Raw genomic sequence first — 26,689 nt, forward strand, 5'->3', positions numbered from 1 at the left:
AGCCAAGGATCCTGGCCTGCGATTGGCTTTCTGGTTTGACAGTTGAGGGAAGGCGGACTCCAATTGGACGCTCAGATTTGATTGACGGTCGGGAGGTTGGGAACGGGGATGCCGGCTTCCTATTGGATGAGTGGAGCAGATTGACAGGAGAAGGGGCGGGCTTTAGCGAGAGAGGACAGCCGTAATTGGTGGAGCGGGCGGCAGGGTGGAGAGACCTCGGGCCGCAGCTGCAGTCAGCGCAGTCGCGGCTGCGAGTGGAATGGATGTAGTGGCGGGGCTTCCTGGGAGACACCGCTTGGTCCCGGAGACAAGCCCGCAGCGGCTGAGGGAAGAAGTGCTCGGTGCAGCAGCCATCAGGTAGGGAAGGCCCCGGATCCAGCCTCGGCCTCTGCGGGGGAATCAGGTTTTCCCTTTAAATCCGAGTCTGCCCCCCTCCCCTCAGCCCCTGGACGGCGGCCAGCGCACCCGCTCTGATCAGCTGCCGCCCCGGCTTCAGCTTTGAAGACACCCCCTTCCATCCCCGCAGCCGGGAGTAGGCCGCCGCCGCTTCAAAGTGACCTCCAGCCAGTACAAGTTTTGCGAACTCCCCAGGTTTGAGAGAAGCCGGACCGGATCAGGCCGGGCCGGGCAGGGCAGCGCTGCCCCCACCAGCTTTGGCATCGTCCAGTGTGGGTGGTCCGGCTGCCTTCACACTGTTTCCACTATGAGCAGCACGGGGGGCAAAGCACCCGAACGTAAACATGGATTGTGCTTTAGGCGGAGCTGACCATTGCTAGAGGGGGATGTGTGTGGGGTGTCCGTACCTGGGTGGATGGACTGGTGATGATGCCGGGAAATGGGCTCGAGGGGTGGGTGGCTGGCTGTGCTGGGTAATGGGATATTTAAGGAACGATTTGTGCCTGTGTGGAAGGGGGGTTGTATTATGGGTGTCTGTGCCTGGCAGTGGGAATGGGGCGGGGCGGGGTGGGGTGCCTGCACCTGGCAGTGGGGATATAGGTGGCAAGGGGACTGGATGTCTCTGTGCCTGTCAGGAGGGGGTGTTGTCTGCTGTTTGGCAGCAAGCGGTTGGGTGGGTGTTTGCAGTGAGCGGGAGGTGGTGGTGGTGGGTGTCTGCACCTGGCAGCAAGCGGTTGGGTGGGTGTTTGCAGCGAGCGGGAGGTGGTGGTGGTGGGTGTCTGCACCTGGCAGCGAGCAGGAGGTGGGGGTGGTGGGTGTCTGCACCTGGCAGCGAGCGGGAGGTGGGGGTGGTGGGTGTCTGCACCTGGCAGCGAGCAGGAGGTGGGGGTGGTGGGTGTCTGCACCTGGCAGCGAGCGGGAGGTGGTGGTGGTGGGTGTCTGCACCTGGCAGCAAGTGGGAGGTGGTGGTGGTGGGTGTCTGCACCTGGCAGCGAGCGGGAGGTGGTGGTGGTGGGTGTCTGCACCTGGCGGCGAGCGGGAGGTGGAGGTAGTGGGTGTCTGCACTTGGCGGCGAGCGGGGGGTGGTGGTGGTGGGTGTCTGCACCTGGCAGCAAGTGGGAGATGGTGGTGGTGGGTGTCTGCACCTGGCGGCGAGCGGGAGGTGGTGGTAGTGGGTGTCTGCACCTGGCGGCGAGCAGGAGGTGGTGGTAGTGGGTGTCTGCACCTGGCGGCGAGCGGGAGGTGGTGGGTGTCTGCACTTGGCGAGCGGGAGGTGGTGGGTGTCTGCACTTGGCGGCGAGCGGGAGGTGGTGGTGGTGGGTGTCTGCACTTGGCGGCGAGCGGGAGGTGGTGGTAGTGGTTGTCTGCACCTGGCAGCGAGCGGGAGGTGATGGTAGTGGGGGTCTGCACCTGGCGGCGAGCGGGAGGTGGTGGGTGTCTGCACCTGGCGGCGAGCAGGAGGTGGTGGGTGTCTGCACCTGGAGGCGAGCGGGAGGTGGTGGGTGTCTGCACCTGGAGGCGAGCGGGAGGTGGTGGGTGTCTGCACCTGGCAGCGAGCGGGAGGTGGTGGGTGTCTGCACCTGGCAGCGAGCGGGAGGTGGTGGGTGTCTGCACCTGGCAGCGAGCGGGAGGTGGTGGGTGTCTGCACCTGGCGGCGTGCGGGAGGTGGTGGGTGTCTGCACTTGGCAGCGAGCGGGAGGTGGTGGGTGTCTGCACTTGGCGGCGAGCGGGAGGTGGTGGGTGTCTGCACTTGGCGGCGAGCGGGAGGTGGTGGTGGTGGGTGTCTGCACCTGGCAGCAAGTGGGAGATGGTGGTGGTGGGTGTCTGCTCCTGGCGGTGAGCGGGAGGTGGTGGGTGTCTGCACCTGGCAGTGAGCGGGATGTGGTGGTGGGTGTCTGCACCTGTCAGTGAGCGGGATGTGGTGGTGGGTGTCTGCACCTGGCAGTGAGCGGGATGTGGTGGTGGGTGTCTGCTCCTGGCAGTGAGCGGGATGTGGTGCTGGGTGTCTGCTCCTGGCGGCGAGCGGGAGGTGGTGGGTGTCTGCACCTGGCAGTGAGCGGGAGGTGGTGGTGGTGGGTGTCTGCACCTGGCAGTGAGCGGGAGGTGGTGGTGGTGGGTGTCTGCACCTGGCGGTGAGCGGGAGGTGGTGGTGGTGGGTGTCTGCACCTGGCAGTGAGCGGGATGTGGTGGTGGGTGTCTGCACCTGGCGGCGAGCGGGAGGTGGTGGTGGGTGTCTGCACCTGGCGGCGAGCGGGAGGTGGTGGTGGGTGTCTGCACCTGGCGGCGAGCGGGAGATGGTGGTGGTTGGTGTCTGTACCTGGTGGTGAGCGGGAGGTGGTGGTGGTGGGTGTCTGCACCTGGCAGCGAGGGGGAGGTGGTGGTAGTGGTTGTCTGCACCTGGCAGCGAGCGGGAGGTGGTGGTGGTGGGTGTCTGCACCTGGTGGTGAGTGGGAGGTGGTGGTGGGTGCCCGCACCTGGCGGCGAGCGGCGGGGGTGAATGGGTGCCTGCACCTGGCGGCGAGTGGGGGTGGGGTGGAGTGACAGTTTGGGTGTCTGCGCCTGGCAGGGGGTGGTGTTTGCACCTGGCAGTGGGAATGCAGTGAGGGGGTGAGTGTCTGCGTCTGGCAGTGAGAATGTAGGGTGCTGGGTGTCAGTGCCCAGCAGTGACGTTTGGGGGTTGTGTGTTCGGTCTGCTTCTGAGAGCGGGAATGGGGAGTGTTGCACCCAGCAGCAGGAATGGGGGAGGTTGCGTCTGGGAGCGGGAGTGAAGGTGGTTGCGTCTGGGAGCAGGAATGGGGTGGGAGAGGAGGGGAATGTTTGCGCCAGTGTCTGGCAGTGAGAATGGCAGAGTGGGTGGGGTTCATGTTTGGAGGGGGTCGTTTGCGTCTGGCAGTGAGTGGGAATGGGTGTGCTGGTGTCTGTGCCAGATTAGTAGGTTTGAGGTGTGGGTGGCTATGCCAGGATGTTGTAAGTTATTAATTTTCTGGCAGAAGAAAGGGTTTTGTGACCCATTAAAGTGGGTGTTTGGTTGCTTCTATTGTATTGGTACCAACATGCTAAAGGAGCCCAGAGACAACTGTTAGATCAGCAATACGCTTATACTGTTTAACTGACCCCCCTAAAGATTACTTGGTTAATTACTTATCGATTTATTTCTCTCTCTTAATGAGCACTTGTGAAAATGTGGAACTTTTGAAAGAGTGTTTCACATCAGGGAAAGGCTTGTTTTGAAAATCGTGCTGGAGTTTTTGTAGGGGGGTTTGATTGACAAAATTAAATGGAATTTCATATTTCTTGCTGCAGCAGGTCCAGCATCTGAGTCTGCACAATCACTGCTGTGTGATTTTCTCAAAATTAGACATTCAAACCAATTTGAACCACCCATGTTAAAGCAGAGATTTGTGTCATAAGAGTTAGTGATGTAGCGATTATACTGTGTGAAATAACAAGGAGGTCATGGCAGCCTCTTATGAGAAACAATCCCACGATCAGAACCAGTTAAAATAATCTGGGTCCTATGTTATTAGAGGTAACAAAGAATCTTTGGGTCTGCTTAACCTGAATGAAGAGGTTGACAAAAAGCTGCTTGACATCTGAAGCGAAAACAGAAAGTGCTGAACACTCAGCTTGCCAGTCAGTATCTGGAGAGAACAGAGCAGTTAACGTTTCGGCACTGAGGGTTTACATCTGAAAAGTTAACACTCCTGCTCTTTCCACAAATGTTGACTGACCACCTGAGTAACTCCTACACTAAATGCTGAGAACACCAAGATTGGCTTGGTGAGGAAGGAAGGGTGGTAGTTTAACATAGGTTGTGATCCTCCTTGTAGGAGGAGACTCTTTGTAATTCTCTCTCTATCTGGCTGCATTGTACCATTGGCAATCCATCCCAATCTGATCAACTCTTTTTTATCCTTTAAAAACAAAAAAACTGCGGATGCTGGAAATCCAAAACAAAAACAGAATTACCTAGGAAAAACTCAGCAGGTCTGGCAGCATCGGCGGAGAAGAAAAGAGTTGACGTTTCGAGTCCTCATGACCCTTCGACAGAACTTGAGTTCGAGTCCAGGAAAGAGCTGAAATATAAGCTGGTTTAAGGTGTGTGTGTGGGGGGCGGAGAGATAGAGAGACAGAGAGGTGGAGGGGGTTGGTGTGGTTGTAGCGACAAACAAGCAGTGATAGAAGCAGAATATCAAAAGATGTCAACAACAATAGTACAATAGAACACATAGGTGTTAAAGATAAAGTTGGTGATATTATCTAAACGAATGTGCTAATTAAGAATGGATGGTAGGGCACTCAAGGTATAGCTCTAGTGGGTTTTTTTTTTATTTTATATAATGGAAATAGGTGGGAAAAGGAAAATCTTTATAATTTATTGGGAAAAAAAAGAGAAGGGGGAAACAGAAAGGGGGTGAGGATGGGGGAGGGGACTCACGACCTAAAGTTGTTGAATTCAATATTCAGTCCGGAAGGCTGTAAAGTCCCTAGTCGGAAGATGAGGTGTTGTTCCTCCAGTTTGCGTTGGGCTTCACTGGAACAATGCAGCAAGCCAAGGACAGACATGTGGGCAAGAGAGCAGGGTGGAGTGTTAAAATGGCAAGCGACAGGGAGGTTTGGGTCATTCTTGCGGACAGACCGCAGGTGTTCTGCAAAGCGGTCGCCCAGTTTACGTTTGGTCTCTCCAATGTAGAGGAGACCACATTGGGAGCAACGAATGCAGTAGACTAAGTTGGGGGAAATGCAAGTGAAATGCTGCTTCACTTGAAAGGAGTGTTTGGGTCCTTGGACGGTGAGGAGAGAGGAAGTGAAGGGGCAGGTGTTGCATCTTTTGCGTGGGCAAGGGGTTGTGCCATAGGAGGGGGTTGAGGAGTAGGGGGTGATGGAGGAGTGGACCAGGGTGTCCCGGAGGGAGCGATCCCTACGGAATGCCGATAAGGGGGGTGAAGGGAAGATGTGTTTGGTAGTGGCATCATGCTGGAGTTGGCGGAAATGGCGGAGGATGATCCTTTGAATGCGGAGGCTGGTGGGGTGATAAGTGAGGACAAGGGGGACCCTATCATGTTTCTGGGAGGGAGGAGAAGGAGTGAGGGCGGATGCGCGGGAGATGGGCCGGACACGGTTGAGGGCCCTGTCAACGACCGTGGGTGGAAAACCTCGGTTAAGGAAGAAGGAGGACATGTCAGAGGAACTGTTTTTGAATGTAGCATCATCGGAACAGATGCGACGGAGGCGAAGGAACTGAGAGAATGGGATGGAGTCCTTACAGGAAGTGGGGTGTGAGGAGCTGTAGTCGAGATAGCTGTGGGTGTCGGTGGGTTTGTAATGGATATTGGTGGACAGTCTATCACCAGAGATTGAGACAGAGAGGTCAAGGAAGGGAAGGGAAGTGTCAGAGATGGACCACGTGAAAATGATGGAGGGGTGGAGATTGGAAGCAAAATTAATAAATTTTTCCAAGTCCTGACGAGAGCATGAAGCAGCACCGAAATAATCATCGATGTACCGGAGAAAGAGTTGTGGAAGGGGGCCGGAGTAGGACTGCAACAAGGAATGTTCCACATACCCCATAAAGAGACAGGCATAGCTGGGGCCCATGCGGGTACCCATAGCCACACCTTTTATTTGGAGGAAGTGAGAGGAGTTGAAGGAGAAATTGTTCAGCGTGAGAACAAGTTCAGCCAGACGGAGGAGAGTAGTGGTGGATGGGGATTGTTCGGGCCTCTGTTCGAGGAAGAAGCTAAGGGCCCTCAGACCATCCTGGTGGGGGATGGAGGTGTAGAGGGATTGGACGTCCATGGTGAAGAGGAAGCGGTAGGGGCCAGGGAACTGGAAATTGTTGATGTGACGTAAGGTGTCAGAGGAATCACGGATGTAGGTGGGAAGGGCCTGGACAAGGGGAGAGAGAAGGGAGTCAAGATAACGAGAAATGAGTTCTGTGGGGCAGGAGCAAGCTGAGACGATCGGTCTACCGGGGCAGTTCTGTTTGTGGATTTTGGGTAGGAGATAGAAGCGGGCCGTCCGAGGTTGGGCAACTATCAGGTTGGAAGCTGTGGGAGGGAGATCCCCAGAGGAGATGAGGTCAGTGACAGTCCTGGAAACAATGGCTTGATGTTCAGTGGTGGGGTCATGGTCCAGGGAGAGGTAGGAGGAAGTGTCTGCGAGTTGACGCTCAGCCTCCGCGTGGTAGAGGTCAGTGCGCCACTGACCTCTACCACGCGGAGGCTGAGCGTCAACTCGCAGACACTTCCTCCTACCTCTCCCTGGACCATGACCCCACCACTGAACATCAAGCCATTGTTTCCAGGACTGTCACTGACCTCATCTCCTCTGGGGATCTCCCTCCCACAGCTTCCAACCTGATAGTTGCCCAACCTCGGACGGCCCGCTTCTATCTCCTACCCAAAATCCACAAACAGAACTGCCCCGGTAGACCGATCGTCTCAGCTTGCTCCTGCCCCACAGAACTCATTTCTCGTTATCTTGACTCCCTTCTCTCTCCCCTTGTCCAGGCCCTTCCCACCTACATCCGTGATTCCTCTGACACCTTACGTCACATCAACAATTTCCAGTTCCCTGGCCCCTACCGCTTCCTCTTCACCATGGACGTCCAATCCCTCTACACCTCCATCCCCCACCAGGATGGTCTGAGGGCCCTTAGCTTCTTCCTCGAACAGAGGCCCGAACAATCCCCATCCACCACTACTCTCCTCCGTCTGGCTGAACTTGTTCTCACGCTGAACAATTTCTCCTTCAACTCCTCTCACTTCCTCCAAATAAAAGGTGTGGCTATGGGTACCCGCATGGGCCCCAGCTATGCCTGTCTCTTTATGGGGTATGTGGAACATTCCTTGTTGCAGTCCTACTCCGGCCCCCTTCCACAACTCTTTCTCCGGTACATCGATGATTATTTCGGTGCTGCTTCATGCTCTCGTCAGGACTTGGAAAAATTTATTAATTTTGCTTCCAATCTCCACCCCTCCATCATTTTCACGTGGTCCATCTCTGACACTTCCCTTCCCTTCCTTGACCTCTCTGTCTCAATCTCTGGTGATAGACTGTCCACCAATATCCATTACAAACCCACCGACACCCACAGCTATCTCGACTACAGCTCCTCACACCCCACTTCCTGTAAGGACTCCATCCCATTCTCTCAGTTCCTTCGCCTCCGTCGCATCTGTTCCGATGATGCTACATTCAAAAACAGTTCCTCTGACATGTCCTCCTTCTTCCTTAACCGAGGTTTTCCACCCACGGTCGTTGACAGGGCCCTCAACCGTGTCCGGCCCATCTCCCGCGCATCCGCCCTCACTCCTTCTCCTCCCTCCCAGAAACATGATAGGGTCCCCCTTGTCCTCACTTATCACCCCACCAGCCTCCGCATTCAAAGGATCATCCTCCGCCATTTCCGCCAACTCCAGCATGATGCCACTACCAAACACATCTTCCCTTCACCCCCCTTATCGGCATTCCGTAGGGATCGCTCCCTCCGGGACACCCTGGTCCACTCCTCCATCACCCCCTACTCCTCAACCCCCTCCTATGGCACAACCCCTTGCCCACGCAAAAGATGCAACACCTGCCCCTTCACTTCCTCTCTCCTCACCGTCCAAGGACCCAAACACTCCTTTCAAGTGAAGCAGCATTTCACTTGCATTTCCCCCAACTTAGTCTACTGCATTCGTTGCTCCCAATGTGGTCTCCTCTACATTGGAGAGACCAAACGTAAACTGGGCGACCGCTTTGCAGAACACCTGCGGTCTGTCCGCAAGAATGACCCAAACCTCCCTGTCGCTTGCCATTTTAACACTCCACCCTGCTCTCTTGCCCACATGTCTGTCCTTGGCTTGCTGCATTGTTCCAGTGAAGCCCAACGCAAACTGGAGGAACAACACCTCATCTTCCGACTAGGGACTTTACAGCCTTCCGGACTGAATATTGAATTCAACAACTTTAGGTCGTGAGTCCCCTCCCCCATCCTCACCCCCTTTCTGTTTCCCCCTTCTCTTTTTTTTCCCAATAAATTATAAAGATTTTCCTTTTCCCACCTATTTCCATTATATAAAATAAAAAAAAAAAACCCACTAGAGCTATACCTTGAGTGCCCTACCATCCATTCTTAATTAGCACATTCGTTTAGATAATATCACCAACTTTATCTTTAACACCTATGTGTTCTATTGTACTATTGTTGTTGACATCTTTTGATATTCTGCTTCTATCACTGCTTGTTTGTCGCTACAACCACACCAACCCCCTCCACCTCTCTGTCTCTCTATCTCTCCGCCCCCCACACACACACCTTAAACCAGCTTATATTTCAGCTCTTTCCTGGACTCGAACTCAAGTTCTGTCGAAGGGTCATGAGGACTCGAAACGTCAACTCTTTTCTTCTCCGCCGATGCTGCCAGACCTGCTGAGTTTTTCCAGGTAATTCTGTTTTTCTTTTTTATCCTTTGGTTGCCAGAGCCCCATTATATGGAGAGGTTGAACTGACCTGTTTGAGCCTGTCACATACTGCAATAATCAGGCTTTGACTGCTCTTTTTTGTTTTGTTTTAAGTGAATTCAGTAGAGCAAGGTGATGAAACTGTTTTAAAATACTTTGTAACTCATGTAAAACTTGCTCATGTGGAACATCCTGGTGAAGCAGTGTCTGAGAGATGGGATTCTCAAGAATCAGCAGAGTTTTTGATCTGAGCCACCACCCCCCATCCCCACCCCCTCCACTGACTTCACGCTTGCTGATTACCTCAGTAATCAGTAGTATTGGCTGAAGCTTAGGAGCAGAGTAAGTGGCTGCAGTCTGGCTTGAAGAGGAAATGAAGTCATGCCTACCTTAAGAAAGAAAGACTTATATTTCTGTAGCGCCTTTTTAACCTCAGGACATCTCAAAACATTTCAAAGCCAATTCCTTTGAACGTAGCAACCAGTGTGTGCACAACAAGACCCCGTAAACAGCAATGTGGCAGTGACCTGGTAATCTATTTTAGAGATCCTAGCTGAGGGATAGATATTGGCCAGGAGAAATCCTGTGATCTTCTTTGAATGGTGCAGTGGGGTCTTTATCATCCATGTGAGAGGGCAGGTGACTCACCCAAAAGAGAGCGCCTCAGAGAATGCAACACTCCCTTAGTGCCATGTGGTTGAGTTGTAATTGAGGCACAGCAGACAGCTCATTTAAATGAAGAATCTGTTGACGGACTGTCCTTTAGTTGCCAGAGCCCCATTATATGGAGAGGTTGAACTGACCTGTTTATGCCTGTCACATGCTGCAAAAATCAGGCTTTGACTGCTTTCCCATGCCACCCCACCAAAACCTCCAGCTCTGCATAAATGCAAGTTGTTGAAAAGTGGATAGTCCCTTATAGTTTGGGGAGTGAGTGGAGATCAGCTATGCTAGCTCAAGTGTCCGTGCCCATTAGATGATGGACTGCAGGCAGATGTTTTGGTGTGAAAATGATGCATGTGTTGTGTGCTGGTGTGGTTTGGAGCCTGGCCATGCTTAACTCCTAGTGTGTGTTAATCCTGTTTTTTTTTTGCCTTTGAGATACCAAATATCTGTCCATGTGATTACTCCTTTCAGTCTTCATTGAAAAACCTTGGACATTTTGTTTCAGTAGAAGTTTAGAAGAATGTGAAATTTTGATACTATGCCCAGTTATATGATTATATGGTACTTTTGCATTTGCTGATTCCCACTGTAAAGAGATTGTAGAACTCCTCCAGCCCACAACCCTCTAAGAACTGAGTTCTCCAATTCTGGTCCTATGTGCATTGCCCATTCCCTTTGTAGCAATACTTTCAGCTGAATAGGCCCTAAACAGCCCCCCTCTCCCTTCCTTTTTAATATGCTCCTTATAACCTAGCTCTTTCACTAAGCTTTTGATTCTCTGTCCCGATATCTGCTTATGTGTTTGGTATCAGTTTTTTGACTGATTACACTTCTGTGAAGTGCCTTGGGACATTAAAGGCACTTTTGTAAGTATTCTAGGCAGATTCTGTATGCAGGCTGAACTGAATTTGAATCACTGACATTGGGAGTGTCTCTGAGTAAGTTATTGCACATGTTTTGTTTTGATTCAATGAGAGAGGTTAACCATGGGGAAAGTATAAATCTCTCTGGGATTAACAAGGCTGAATGCTCTATAATCAAGTCCTACATATTGAGGTGCTGATGAAAAGTGTAACTGGCACATCTGCCTTCTGCCTGATCCCCATCGTGCTCTCCTTTACTAAAGAATGCCGTGTTTATGAAAAAATGAACCTAGTGCGCTGTGATACAGTGTCAGAAACCTCTCAGTTGAACAAATGCTGTTAATGTGTTCTAAATGCTATTGGATTGGTCCTTACTGCAGGTGGTGGCATTTACATGGTCACTTTCCTGGACACTAGGGTATTTGCACTGTTAGACAGCAGCCAGTATAGGAACAGCAGTGTCTGTGAGCCTGTCAGTATCCTCCTGTTGATTTTTCTCCTTCAATTTTATTTGGCTTGTGTCTGTAAAGCGCTTTGAGCTAAGCAACATGGGCTGAAATACTGCTGGGTATAGGCCCGTCACTTGTGGTGGGGAGGAGTGCTGGGAGTAATATGAGGTCTTTTTAGCTTTGTTGTTTGTTCCACTACAGCATCCTCAGAATAGGAATAGGCTATTCTACCCATTGAACCAGTTCTGCCATTCAGCTAGATCATGGCTGATCTATACCTCAACTCAATATACCATATCCCTTCATACCATATCCCTTGATGCCCCTACCAAACAAAAATCTATTGATCATTGACTCAGTTGAAATTTTGAAGACTATGTCCACAGCCTTTTGAAGGGAGGTGGGGAGGCCGTGGGGGGAGAGAAAGTTCCAGATTTACACGTGAAAAAGTTTTCTGATTTCAATCCTGGACGGTGGTTCTAATTTTAAAATTCTGCTCCTTTGTTCTGAATTCCCCACTTGAGCAATAATTTCACCATATCTACCCTACTGAATCCCTTTCTTCTTTTAAAAATCTCAATCTGATCACTTATATACTCAAGGGAACACAAGCCAAATTTATGCAGTTTGTCCTTATGATTCATCTCATTAAACCCTGGCAGCTATATGGTAAATATGCTACAGGTGATTTCCTGTCACAGCCTGGGTCTTGGGAAGGCAAGGCAATCTTTCTAATGTGCAACCAGTCTTTCTGGAATAAAAAAAACAGAAAATATTGGAAATACAGGGAAATCAGGCTGGATCTGTGGAGAGAGAAACAGAGTTACCATTTCAGGTTTGTTGTCTTTTTCTCACAACTGGAAAATGTGCAGATGCAACAGGTTTTAAGCAAGTACAAAGGCAGGGAAAGAATTAAAGGTGGGCAGGGAAGATTAATTGACGAAAGGGATGATGGTGCAAGGCAAAAACGAGTGGCAATGGGACAATTAAAGAAACGTTAGTTGGGTGTGGAGGTGGTATGAATGGCAACAGCAGAACTATTACTAGCACCTACTGCCTGGAAAACACGGAAGCAGGAGTTATGATCGGAAATTGATGAGCCCAACGTTGAGTCCTGAAGGCTGTGAAGTTCCTGATCGAAAGATGCGATGCTGTTACTTGAGCTTCCATTGAACTTCAGTGGAACAATGTAGGAGGCAGAGGTCGGAGTGGGACGGATAATTAAAGTGTCAGTAGCTTAGGGTCACACTTGTGGACTGAACTGTAAACTGGCTTCACTGTTGTTCCCCACACACGGAGTGACCGTGGCATTTTGGCCAGAGTGATCAGGCAAAATAGCCGTAGAGAAATGACCGAGATAAAAACAAAAAAACTGCGGATGCTGGAAATCCAAAACAAAAACAGAATTACCTGGAAAAACTCAGCAGGTCTGGCAGCATCGGCGGAGAAGAAAGGAGTTGACGTTTCGAGTCCTCATGACCCTTTCTGTTTCTTCCCCCTTCCTTTTGTTTTTTCCAATAAATTATATAGATTTTTCTTTTCCCACCTATTTCTATTATTTTTAAATCTTTTATGCTCCCCCCACCCCCACTAGAGCTATACCTTAATTCCCCAACCATCCATTCTTAATTAGCACATTCGTTTAGATATATATCACCAACTTCAACACCTATTTGTTCTTTTGTTCTGTTGTCTGTGACATCTTTTGATGATCTGCTTCTATTACTGCTTGCTTGTCCCTACAACCACACCTCCCCTCGACTTTTCTCCCCCCACCCAAACCCCCCCAACACACACCTTAAACCAGCTTATATTTCACCCCTTCCTTGGATTCACCTAGTTCTGTCGAAGGGTCATGAGGACTCGAAACGTCAACTCTTTTCTTCTCCGCCGATGCTGCCAGACCTGCTGAGTTTTTCCAGGTAATTCTGTTTTTGTTATAGAGAAATGGCCCTTGGGCACAGCGACAGCAGCAGTGAACTTTGTTAGTGTCGGAGCAGTATGTGCATTAGTTCCAGGAAGGGCAACTGGCTGAAGAGGAAGCCTTTGTAAGGATAATCAAGTGTTCCTGGGCTGTTAGTGCTATACTTATCCCCCAGCTAGGGAAGACAGATCTCTTTCAAGAAGCTGACACAGGCAATCTGGGTTGAATGGCCTCTTGTTTTGTATCATTCTATCTAAAGCCCCCTCCATTGGAAAGTGGGAATTAGTATGATAAATTCCTCTTCATTATACCCCTCAGCTTTCTCCTCCCACGTACAATCGCTTTTCAACAAGAACTGCAACTACAGGGTGTATTGTCATGGAAACTGTCCATATGACAAGTTCAAGAAAAATGCAGAATGAAATGATAACTGGGCAAGGCAACCCATTGGATGTAGATAAAACCTTACTGCAAATCAACACTAGGGCTGTAGCTCAGGGCGGTGTCAACAGTGAGAGCTAGGAGTTCTTCACGTTAGGAATACTGAGGAAAAAGAGTGTATTTAAGAACAAGCCAACGTGCCTAACACTCATCGGGATGGACACTCCATGATTTAAGTTTGAGTTTCACTTGTTCATCTCAAAGTGAAAACTGAAAGGGAAAATGGTTTTCGGAAGCAGGTTACTACAGGCGATGGCCTTCCATGCACCTTGTTCCCATCCATTTATAACCACCAGGTTTCACAACTGAATCCTTGGCCTCTAGTGGTTGAACTAAAATTAGTGTTTGACTAATCTTTTTGCAAGAGTCTGTGACTGAAGGGGATTTTCCCTTCTTCTCCCAAAGGCATTGGCGGTGGGATGGGTGGGTCCTGTGCCAGCAGCCTCCTGACCTTGCCCATTCTGGGCATGTGAACCAGGACGAAATACCAGTGATCAGTTGGATTGAGCTGGTGATGGGGGTGGGGTGCTTCGTAGTTCAGTGTGCTGGGGTTTGGGATTCACTCGTTGCTCTCGCTGAATGCTACATCAGATTTTGGTGTGAGGCAAAGTAAATATAAAAGGTAAAGGTGTGATTTAATTGAGTTTATAGTGTAAAATAGAGAAAAATTTTCTCTGGTGGGGAGAATCTTAAAATTAGTGCTAGGCCACTAAGCGGTGATATTCGGAAGCACTTCCTCACAAAAAGAGTGGTGGAAATTTAGAACTCTTTCCCCTAAAAGGCTGTGAATACTGGGTCTATTTGGAGCTTTCAAGACTGGGATTGATAGACTTCTGTAGTATAAGACAATTGATGGATATGAGCAACGGTAGATTAATAGAGTTAATGCAGATCAGTCATGATTTAATTGAATACTGAAGCAGGCTCAAGGGGCTGAATGGCCTCCTGCTGTTCCTTTATGTCTAGACATATCTGGCGATAGATGAAATTGGTTCAACTTTTACTTGCAGGATCACCTTACTGTGTGTTTTACGAGGCAATATTTCATAATCCATTAAATACATAACAGGTGCTTCTCAAGGACTCCTGTAAAGAGATTGGCCGGATAATGAAAGCAAGAAATGAAGAATGAGCGTCAGTCAGAGAGATGGGGCTCGTATGTTACTTCCCAAAAGCAAATATGGCTGACATTTTCTTGGCACGCACTGAGAGTGGACTGAAGAACAGTTCATTCTGACCTTTAGGATGAAGGATAGTTTAAGAGCTGCAATCTCTCTCACACTACAATTACACTTGAGTGCAACCCAATGCACAGCCAGCTTTATTGCATCTGGCTTGTACCCCATAGGTGAGCTGTGTGAAGTCAAGGCAAATGATTTCCTATAGATTAGAATGGTCTGTAGTTCGTGCATCACTTGTACAAGTCCAAAAATGTTACACCAGTTTCAGGTACAGCAGGGAGTTACATTGCCTTCTCAAATAAAAACAGGATAACCCTTATGTAGATGTTCTAGACAGAAATGCCTACAGCTCTGCTCAACAACCTCTGATCCTGAATTATACTGTCTTCTCTATATTAGACACTCAAAAGATGGCCTGAGGTTCCAATGGTGCAAGATCACATCCAGGTAGTTTTGCATCTGTAGAACAACTCTGAATTCCTGATTGATTTCCATTGTACATTAAATCACCAAGACCAAGCATAGCCATCAGATGAAGCGGATGTAGTGGACAGCAAAGACATTGGAACAGGGTGTGTAGATGTAATTCAGTCCCCATTTTAATGGCATATGTTACCTTTCATATTTGATTTGCTTAATGGCAGTTTAGAAAGCAGAAAAGGAGTGTCAGTCAGGGCAATGTGTTTCTCTACAGTACAAACTGAGGAGCTGGAAGACACAAAACTGGGCTGCTATAGCACAACTGGTGGCGAAGAGGGATAATTACAGCATGACAAGTTTACCTAGCTAATTCCTGTTATAAATATGGACATGGCAGTTTTAATAGGAACATGGTAATAGCAGAGTACAGTTACTATAAAGTGTGTGCAAAGGGTTTTAGTCTAGATTGTGAGAAGCCCAATGTGACTGTTATATTGTCTCTGGTGTGACAGGAAAATCAACTGGCAACAATCCAAGTTTAACTTGAGTCTATAACTAACTGAAGCAGTACAAAGCCGAGAGATGTTCTTGCCAGAATCTCCAGTGGTCTGGGCAAGTTTTGTGGGATTGTGAGCTGAATGTGTGTTTGAAGTAGGTCACATGTACCTTTAGTGAGTGTTGTTTACAGCTGATACATTGCAGAAGCTGGAATTGCCCCCAGAATGCCTGAGGAGCTCAAAGTCAGCATTGTTCAAACATCTTTTCCCCCTCACTAAAAATGTCAGTGGGTTTTTAGGCCTTTTGTTCTCTCTCGTAGGAAACTACAAAAAAATCTGAATTTAAAAAGGGCAGAATACAATGGCTGAAAGGTCATTCGTGAGGATACAGCACACAAAGATAAGTATAGAATGGAAGGCCATTCAGCTCATCTGGCTCATGCTTCTATAACCTATAAACCTAGCCATCCCCTTCCTCACAAGCACACCATCCAACTCACGTGAATGATTCCAGAGTTTTGACCTCCATAGGAGGATTACTTCACATATTGCTCAGTGCTGTCTCCATCCTGACAGCAACTTTGAACCTGCAAGACAGACAGACTATGATGTGCTATATGCTGCCCTTTAAATATAAGTAATTCTGAGGGACGTTACTGACGATACAAAATAGGTGGGAGGGCATGTTGTGATGAGGACAATAGGAATCTGCAACGGGTTATAGATAGTTTGAGTGAATGGGCAAAAACATGGCATTTGGGGTTTAATGTAGGAAAGTGTGAGATCATGCACTTTGATAGGAAGAATGAAAAGGCAGACTATTATTTAAATGGAGAGAAACTCCAAAAAAGCACAGCAGAGAGGGATCTGGGTGTCCTTTTGCATGAAACACACAAAGTTAGCATGCAGGTGCAGCAAGTATTTAAAGTGGCAAATGGAATGGTGGCCTGTATTGCTAGGGGGTTGGAGTTTAAAATAGGGAAGTCTTGTTACAACTGTACAAGGTGTTGGTGAGGCCGCACCTGGAGTACTGTGTACAGTTTTTGTCCCCGTATTTAAGAAAGGATATACTGGCATTGGAGGCAGTTCATGAGAGATTCAGTAAACTGATTTCTATGATGAAGGGGTTGACTTATCAAGAGTCGCTGAACAGGTTAAGCCTTTATTCGTTAGAGTTTAGAAGAATGAGGGGTGATCTTGTTGAAACGTATAAGATTCTGAGGGGGCTTGACAGGAGATGTTGTGGGGTAATCTTGAATAAGGGGACACTTATTTAAAACAGATGCGAAAGAATTTTTTTCCCCCAGAGGATAGTGAATGTTTGGAGTTCTCTACCCCAGAGACCATTGCAGGCCAGATCACAAAGTATTTAAAGAGGAGGTAGATAGATTTTTGAAACATCGGGGAGTTGAGGGTGATGAGGAGCTGGCATGAAAGAGGAGTTGAGGCCTGGGGCAGAGCAGCCATGATCTTAGTGAATGATGGAGCAGGCTTGAGGAACCAAATGGTCTACTCCTCCTATTTCTTATGTTCTCATGACTCTTGCCTCCCCTTTTCCCCTTTAACCTCCCATTCTCTTCTAAAGACTACTTCATTATGGAGCACTTATATGCAGTTGGCAGTTCTTCAGTACCTCACCTGACATCCAGGCATGTCGTTTCCAATGAAAGTGTCTATATTGAGATGAAGAGTAGCAGGCCTTAAGCAGGAGACCCTGTGGCCAACTGTGACATCCTAACTCTTGGTTTGACGTTTGGAGGAAGGATTGTAGGTGTAATTCATTCATTTCAGCTGGCTCGCTGTATACCTGATGTTGAACCTGGGAGCTTGCTGGTTCACTGGTGGATTTATCAATGAAACGACTAGAAGAACCTTGTTTTACAACACCCAGTCCAAATATTGATAGATATGAGTCAGCTATTCTGGTTCACTTTTCCTCTGAACTTCATTTCTCTCTCTATCTTTGTGAGGAGCACCTTGCTTGGCATGAACCATTTATTTTCCTTCCTCTCTCCTCGGCCATGAGAGTAGGTCAAGGGCAGAAAGCCAGATCCACTCTGGCACTGTGTTGGCATGCCATTGAGGTATATTCCATTTTGATGAATGAGATTCCTGCAACACAGTCATTGACCAGGGAAGACTGATAGGTTCCTTCAAGTAAAAGGATGGCTATGTTTTATTTTGCACACACATCTGCAGAGTGTTCTTGTGCCATCAGTTGCTAACAGTAACTCTCATCTCCATGTATGTCCTTGAGGCTGCAGCAAGTTGCCTTATGAAGGAACGCCAATTATGTACTTGTGGAATAAACCTTTCCCCATATTAAAGACTTGGTCCCCCGTGAGTTAGCAGTCCTCTCTTGCTCATGGGGTAAATTCTCCTGTGATTGGCTTTGCAATAGTGTGACAAACTGGCGAGGAACAGCAGTGCTTCCGCTGTTTAAAATCGAAGTGCTGTTTTTCTAGTCTCTTGTCTCTTCTACAATTCCCCTCTGAAGACCGTGACTCTTCGTTACAGTTTCGTAGGTATCGGCTACTCTTCAACACTTTTGCTGAGTATCTTCTCTTTGTGTGGATGTCAATGGTAAGTTCCGGCAGCCTGTTCAACCATGGGAGCAACGCAACTGAGCCTATCGCATATTCACCTGATCTATGTGCTCACATGCCTACTCTAATGAGAATTACTGGATTGTAATCAGGAACTTCGACTTACCAAAGGGCAATTGTAGCACACCTCCTGACAGCTTGGTTTAGATCAGACATAAAGGTGCTACATAAAGCTGTGGTTATGTAATAAAATGCACCAAATGCTTCATGGGAACATTAGCAAGCACCATTTGACACCTCCTCACAAGAGGAAATATTTGAGCAGATAAAAAGCTTGGTTGAAGAGGTAGGTCTTGAGGAGCTTGAGAGGACAAAATTTAGAGTGGTGATATCTTGGAAGATTGTTTGGGCTGGAGGAGATTAGGGATAAGGAAGGGATAAATAATGCGAGTTAAGAGTTGGAGTAGGCCATGTGACCCCTTGAGCCTGTCCCATCATTTGATGAGATCACGGCTGATTTGATTGTGGCCTCTATTTTCCTGTCTAACTCCTATACCCTTTGACTCCCTTGTCAATCAAGAATCTAACTCAGCCTTAGAAATATTCAATGACCTAGCCTCCAATGTTCTCTGGGAAAGAGAATTCCAAAGACTAACAACCCCTTGAAAGAAGAAAATTCTCCACAGTTCTGTTTTAAATGGGCGACCTTTTATGCTTAAACCGTGTCCCCTAGTTCTAGTCTCTCTTGCAAGAGGAAAATTCCTTTCAGCATCCACCCTGTAAAGAACCCTCAGCATTTTAGGTTTCAATAAGATCACCTGTCATTCATCTAAACTCCATTGAGTATAGGCTCAACGTGTCCAACTTTTTCTCATGAGACAGTCCCTTTATCCCAGGAATCAGCTGAGTGAATCTTCTCTGAACTGTTTTTAATGCAATTAGGCCTTTTCTTAAATAAGGAGAACAAAACTGTACACAGTGCTCTAGATGTGGCCTCACCAATGCCCCTTATAACTGTAGCAAAAGTTCTCTACTTTTATATTCCATTCTCCTTGCAATAAATGACAACATTCCATTTTTCTTCCTAATCACTTGCCGTACCTCCATACTAACTTTTCCTGATTCGTGTGCCAGGACACCCAGATCCCTCTGTACTGTGGAGTTCTGCAATCTCTCTCTATTTAAATAATGTAATAATCTCATTGGCCATGGGGGGATTTGGAAGTGAGGATGATAAATTCTAATAGCAAGGTGTAGCTTAACCAGGAGCCACTGTAGGTCAGCAAGCACAGGATGATGGATACTTGGTGCGAGTTAGGACATCGACCACACAGTTTTGGATGACCTCAAATTTACAGAGTAGATTGTGGGAAGCTGGCTAGGAGTGTCATCAGCAGAGGGACAATGTTACAGAGGCGGAAATAGTGCCTTGGTGTGAATATGTGGTTGGAGGCTCAACTCTGGGTCAAATATAACACCAAGTTTGCAACGAAACTGGTTCAACCTCGAGATAGTTCCCAGGGAGAGGGATGGAGTCAGTAGCTAGGGAACTGTGTTTATGGTGGGGACCAAAGACAAGGGCATTGGACTTCCCAATATTTACATTGGAGAAAATTTCTGCTCATCTAGTGTTGAATGTCAAACAAGCAGTCTGACACTTAGGCTTCATCAATATGTGGCTGTGACCCTGAGATCATCTTACTACACCTGTTTTCTACAACACTGATAAAGGGATTTTTAATCTTTCCATAAACATTAAATGTTTAAGGATAGGAGGGGAGAAAATCCAAGGAGAAGGTGGGAGATGAGATGCAGCTTGACCCAAAGAATCAGTGCTAACTGTGTGTCAGGACTAATTTAAGAAAAGTGAGCAGTGGAAAGCACGGTCTGCAGGTGCATATAATTGGTTGGGAGTAGGGAATGAGAGGTTTAAAGTAGCTAAGTGTATTCAGTGATTAAAAATATTCCAGGATATTCATAGCGTAAGTATTTTTAGACAGAGTGGACTGTGTGTAGTAAAGAACAGGTTTAAGTTGCCTGATTTAAGTTACTCATTAATGGTGTATAAGCCAGTGACCTTTGGATGGCTAATCTGGTGCCTGTGTGGTGGTGTTTATTCCTCTTTGATTGCTACGCATTGAATGAAGCAGAAGTTCCCCCCACTCTGTTTTGCTTTTCAGGGTTGAGGTTCCTGCTGCATGTCTTCATTCACTGTGTACAGTGGAGTTAAATGGTTTGGTCTATGAAGGTGTAAAATTGCAGTAACACTCCTAATGGGAGGGTAGGTTGCAAGCCACTAACTTTAAAGCTGTTCAGATCCGTTAGCAGGGCAACTCCATCCCTTCCATACCTCACAATACAGATGTATTTATTTCTTATTGCAGGGAGACTGGGGCCTCTCCATAGCAACTGCTCTGATGTGGATCATGATTGTGCCCCTGCCCAAAGGTTTGGACCCTACTCCTCACCCCTGAACCTTTCTACCACACATGTCCCCAATGCTCCCCAACAAAAGTGTTTAGGTTAATCATCTGAGAGCTGGTTCCCCGCCCCCCCCTCTCCATTTTGAGCCATGCTGCCTAACATACCCAAGGGTTCACTCGTGATTTGTACCTTGATCTTAAAGTTTTCATCCTTGATTTCTAATCTTCATTCCTCCCTATCTTTTGTAACCTCCTCCAGCCCCCCTCAAACTCAACGTTCCTTTGGTTCTGGCCTCTTGAGCATCCCTATTTTTAACTAGTCCACCATTGTTGACTGTGCCTTCAGCTGCCTAAGTCCTGAACTCTGGAATTCTTTCCCTATATACTGCTCTGCCTTTCTACCTCCTTTTCTAAGACACTCCCTAAAGTCTAACTCTGACTAAGTTTTTGGCCATTTTTTTATGTGGCTTGGTTTTAAATTTTGTTTGATTATATTCCTGAGAAGTGTTTTGAGATGTTTCTGTTAAGGCACTGTATAAATGCAAGTTGTTGTTGACAACTATGGAGGAATGACTCGGTTGGTTAATGCAGGGATTCAAGCCTTAATTGAGATTGTGCACTGTGTGCGCATGTATGTGTAGTTTAGACTGGATAGACAGATGAAGGAAATGGAATTGAAGGGATATGGGATCAGGGTTGGGTAAATATGATCGGAACGATTTGCTTGTGTGGAGAGGATAAATATTAACATGAAGTGGCTAGGTCGAATGGTACCTTCCAAGATAAAAACAAAAAATTGCAGATGCTGGAAATCCAAAACAAAAACAGAAATACCTGGAAAAACTCAGCAGGTCTGGCAGCGTCGGCAGAGAAGAGCAACAGAACAGTTCTGTTGAAGGGTCATGAAGACTCAAAACATCAACTTTTGCTCTTCTCCGCCGATGCTGCCAGACCTGCTGAGTTTTTCCAAGTATTTCTGTTTTTGTTTTGGTAACTTTCTATGTATTTCTTTGCTGTGGAGCCTGCCACTAAATGAATAGTGTGGAGTCTACAGCCTGGAGCTAGAATTTAGCTGGAGTTATTCTGAGCATTTGTGCTGAGGAGTGTGATTTGCTGCACTGGGAGTGATTGGAGGAGGCTGGGTTTGAATGTGGTGCACAGAGCGCTATCTTTATTTTTGAGGTATTTCTGGTATTAATTTACTTCCCTATCCTTGACTATTGAAGGGTTGCTATATTGAGGATGGCAGTGTTTGGTTTGGTTTCTTTTTTGAACTGGATGGCAATAATGTGGAAACTGGTCAAAAGTGTGGTTTGGCATAGTCAGAAGTAATTCAGTGGAAGTAGTGGTATCACTGCTGTACCTATGTTCTCCCCTGCTCACTTGAAGATAAGTATGGTGGTGTGCAGTTCCAGTCAGTGGTGATAATGCTATGGCATTTCAGCCAAGTAATTGTATCTCAGCGCTTGTTGGTAGGTTATTTGACTGTATAGATTAGGCACTCTGCCTATACATTATGCCCTGCGCTGTGTATACAACAATCTCTCAGTTTATGTACAATATATACTAATATATCACCTGTTTCTTATACACTCCATACACATGTTCCCGGTCCTGCTAGATTAGGGATTCCTAAGCTATGGGTCGTGACCCCTAGTGGGGTCATAGAGGTCACATTTGGGGTTGAAAACTCCCTCTCCTCTGGGGGAGCTCGCAACTGCAGAGGAAACGATCCAATCTGGAAGGGCTGGCGGGACAGCTGTGGACCCGCTGGATCAATTCCGCCAAACAGCACAGGGTGGAAGGCTAACTGAAAATACTCTTAAACTTCAGAAAAAATTCTAGCTGCAAATTTGAGTGGGCCTGGGATATTTGTGTGCCAACTTAGCACAGCTAGGGGACAGCGGAGACCGACTACGTCTGGAATGAGGCTGAGCCAGGAAGGTGAGTGGCGACTTCAAATCTTATTGTGTTTCTGTTCCTGACTGACTGTTGTACCGGTTCCCTACTCCAGGATAGCAATTCCACTTCATGGGTACCAGCAACTAGACCAAAAGGGGCAAAGGGAAGAGAGGTTGGTGAGTGAGTGGGGGTAGGGGGGTTGGGAAGAGAGGCTGGTGAGTGAGTGGGGGTAGGGGGGGTTTGGAAGAGAGGTGTGTGTGCGTGATGATTACAATGTGTGTGTTAAACCGATCACCAGGGAATATAGAGAGGTTGGTGGAGACCTACGTGAGTTCATAAAATAATATTTCTGCAAATGCTTTAAAATCTCAAGTTTTCACATTTACATGTTGATCTATAATATGCTGCACTGTCAGAGGTGCTGTATTTTGGATGAGACATTCAACTGAGGTTGTGTCTGCTGTCTGACATAGATGTAATAGTACTATTTTGATGAAGAACCAGGAGGCTTTCTCCTAGTGTCTAGGCTAATAATTATCCCTCAACCAACATGACTAAAAGAAATTATCAGCCCATTCACATAGCTGTTTGTGGGAGTTTGCTGAGCCTAAATTGGCTGCCATGTTTCCCTACATTCATATTACAAAATTAACTACACTTCAAAAATACTTCATTGCCTGTAACGTGCTTTGAGAGATTGTGAAAGCTCTATATAAATATAAGAAAGAACTTGCTGCCTTTCTTTCTTCCTCCACAGTTTGTGTGTGATCCTGAACTTCCATAGCTGCCTTTGTTTATCCTGATTTTACTCATCTCCTCAGGGTCTTGAGATATGAGGAGAGTGTGAGGGACCAATCGTGTGACAGCTCCATGAACTAATATTTTGGTAGGGATTTACACCCACCACTGTCATATGTAGCAAGGCCACCCATGTGCTATAAAGAGGGAAGGGCGACATGTTGGCCTGCATTAAAACCAAATAAACAAGGTACTAATTGCTATTTTCTGCCTGTGCAAATAGGTAATTTGTACACGTGTACTTGGAATGCCTGTCTTGCAGAGCTGAATTTGAAAGGTTTCAACTGGGCAAAGAGTCAAAACTGCTGTTGCCTTCGCAAACTGTATCTTTTGTATTTGAGAAATGTATGCATGGAATGTCTGCTCACTGAAGTGAAACAGCCAATGTACTTTTAATGCTGATGCACCTGTTGTTTATCAGCTGGTAGCTCTGAAAAAAAATGTCTCGTGCAGGTATACGAAGGCAGGTATTGACATTGTGGCTGTTGGAGCTAGCCAAATGACAGCATGTCTGTATTTGGTGGCAGGAACTGGGTATATATGATGTGGGCGCTGTCTCCATGAGGCAGTGGGACCTGAGCCTGGTGATATTGGTGTTCTCTATATTTTGTTTTGACTGAATTGATTTAAATTATTCCCCCTCTATCACTATTTCAGCAGAAATTGAAGTATGGGTCAAAGGCTCTAATGATATCCTTGGAGGAAGTTGTCTCTTCGTTCACCCCCTGTCTGACCAGCACATCATCTGCAATGCTCCCAACAGCATATAACAAAGTGTTGACTTGGTCTTTGTTACTTTTACTCACAAGACCTGGAACATTGTGGTAATGGATGAAATGCCTTCTCCAATTTTGCCATTGCTCAGCCTGTCTGGGGCCCTCTGTTTTGGAATGATTCTAGTAGAGGTGAGGTGGTAGCCATTTCTCACCCTAGGCGGGCATTCCCTTTTCCCACGCTGCTTATCTTGCTAGTTACTGGACCATTCTTGTGTTTTTCCTCTTCAATGTGGTTGCTGGGTAGACTCTGAAGTCCTTCACCCACTGCTCTGTACTGCTGGGTTTCTCTTCAGGCTTCTCCTGTCTTTTTCTATTGTTCCTCTGTAGGTATAGTCACTGCTGCCATCATCTGTTATTATGGATTTGTCTCTGGATTCCTTGGTTTCTAACGCAAGAAGAGATCTTGCTGGAGGCAATGGTCTTTCGTTCAAAATACATTTATTTACATCACAATTTATAAGGTTACATCAGGACATAGCTACAGCTCCTCTCCAAGGTGCTTCTCACTCATCTCTTTGTCACTATGACATAGCTCCTTATGCACATGCTCAATAGCTGTTGTTAGAGTTAACCTTTTACAGTATGCAAGTTTATGATAGGCTTAGATAAAATAGACAAGGAAAAACTCCCATTAGCTGATGATACAAGGACTAGGGGACGCAGATATAAGATTTTTTTTTTCTTTTGGGCTATGTGTATGTTGCTGGCTAGGCCAGCACTTTTATTACACCTGTGTAAATTGTCCATGAGACAGTGGTGGCGAACTGCTCCCTTGAACCGCTGCAGTCCATGTGGTGTCGGTATACCCACAGTGCTGTTAGGGTGTTCCAAGATTTTGACCCAGCGACATTGATGGAATGATGATATAGTTCCTAGTCAAGATGGTGTGTGGCCGCCTAATTTTTGGCAAGAAATGCAGGGGGGTGAGAGGAAGAACTTTTTGATGTAGCAAGTGGCATGACTGGAGCTTGCTGCCCATGAGGATGGTGGAAGTGGAAACAATCAAGGATTTCAAATGGAAATTGGATAGGCGCCTGAAGGAAATAAAATTACAGGGCTGCAAGGGTTGAGCAGAGGAGTGAGACTGACAAGATTTCACCAGGGAGAGCCAGCATGAACTCTGCACCAAATGGCCCCTCCTGTGCTGTATATGACTCTCTGCTCCCTGATCATTTTGAGATCGACTGGCGTGGTTTTGGAGGAGTGCCTTTGTTTTGCTCCCAGGAACCTCTGTTGCCCAAGTTTGGCCTGCATGTCCCATGCAGTTTCTGGCTTTGCCATCCAGTGAGGTAATTCCCCTTGTTCCCAGCACAGCCACCTTCCTGCCAAGTTGGCCAAACCTAATTCTGCCACTGTCTTTGCACTTTGCTCTAAATACTGAGACAAGTTGGACAAAGTGAAACATGCAGGCCAATTCTACTGAGTTGTGGGACTCCCCTTGTATGGAGTTCAAGGCTCTTGTTCAGGTCATGCCAATGTGTAGCTTATCGGGTACTTTCATTGGGTCAAGGTAGCAGCTGGAGATGAGGTTGGAGGGAGCTTGACTTTTCTGGTTAAATTAAAGTCATTGATCTACCAGGGACACCTGGGAAAAAGTTCCATTGATAAATGTGCATCTTGGCAATCCCAAGTACCTTGTCTGGATTTGCCTGCCAGGGTGGGAGTGCCATTTGCACAACTAATGTGACACACGTTCTTTCATGTCGCTCAGTTTCACAAGTTTCCTGGAAAGCCTTCCACCTGCCTGCTGTGTCAGATCATGGTAACATTCCTACTTTGCAACAGTGATTATGCTTCAAGAGTGCTTTGTTGGCTGTCCTGAGGTCCTGGAAGGTGTTAGGGCAATGCAAATTCTTATTTCCTTCCCCACTCCTTCCTTTATTAGAACAGGAGTAGATGATTCAGCCCCTCGAACCTGTTCCGCCTTTCTCTTGGGGTACAGATCAGCAATTATCTTTGTTCCATATCCCTTGATAGTGTGCCCAGCAGAAATAAAAATCATCCTTCAGGGACTGTTTTAAACGTGCTGTAGGAGGATGGATGATCAGATTAGCACAATCCTGATCAGGCTAATCCTCATTGATTTTACCACAGCAAGAGTGCAGGGGATGAGCCTGTGCAAAGAGAGAAAATGGAGACCTCTGTGGGAGGAGTTTTGGCATAAAGCTTAAGTGTTAAAGTTTTAAGCCTGCCCAACTCCTCTGCGTTTCACCTATTCACTGTACAGTTTCCTACATTGCCATCCTTTACTGTTTGGTGAAGGTTTGCCCAGGCGACATAGTTTGGGTCATGTCAGGGAAGACGACTGATTAATCATTGGGCTGGAGCCTGCTCTCAAAATCAACACTGCCCCTCCCTGCCAGACCCACCCCTTATTTCTTAACATTTGAGAATGCAGGGCAGTTAAGAACTGGGCTGCTGGTGGCAAGGTTAATTTATGCTGATTTGATGGGTTTACACCAGTGTTGTCCAATAGAAAACAGTGACTAGCAACAGGTGTGAATGAATGGAGGGGCTGTTTTAGCCACATGTGTTATTTTTAGTAGCTGCAATGACATGCCAATATCCTGTACATGCTTATTGACTTCACAGACATCTACGACCATTCAGTTACCAAGGAAGTAAAGCACTCAACAATCAAAAAACACTCGGACACTTTGCTTTTCACCTTTTCATTTTACCAACAATACATGCATACTCCATGCAAATACAAGTATTGAGATGATGAGTCCAAAGGCAGTGTCAATCTTTCATTTTCGATTGACTGAACAGAAATTTCAGTTAGCTATGTTTGATGGCCAAGCTGTTCCAGTACAGCTACAATGCCAGCATCTACCCAGCAAGATGAAAAATTGGCCAGTTACGTTCTGTACACAAAAAGCAGGACAAATCTAATCCGGCCAATCACCGTCCTGTCAGTCTACTCTTGATCATCAGTAAAGTGATGGGAGGAGTC

The 26,689-nt window shown here is 47.1% G+C and overlaps 1 protein-coding gene across 1 annotated transcript in view; it reads left to right on the forward strand.

The window, feature by feature from the left end:
• The first annotated feature begins 220 nt into the window (after window positions 1–220).
• Window positions 221–26,689, forward strand: part of dag1 (dystroglycan 1) — a 143,004-nt gene continuing 116,535 nt past the window's right edge. Inside the window, exon 1 of the mRNA XM_041192173.1 lies at window positions 221–357. The gene's annotated coding sequence lies outside the window, so the exon portion shown is untranslated. The remainder of the gene's footprint in view (window positions 358–26,689) is intronic.

Source organism: Carcharodon carcharias, chromosome 7 (assembly GCF_017639515.1).
Source record: "Carcharodon carcharias isolate sCarCar2 chromosome 7, sCarCar2.pri, whole genome shotgun sequence".
In the NCBI taxonomy this organism is placed as follows: domain Eukaryota; kingdom Metazoa; phylum Chordata; class Chondrichthyes; order Lamniformes; family Lamnidae; genus Carcharodon; species Carcharodon carcharias.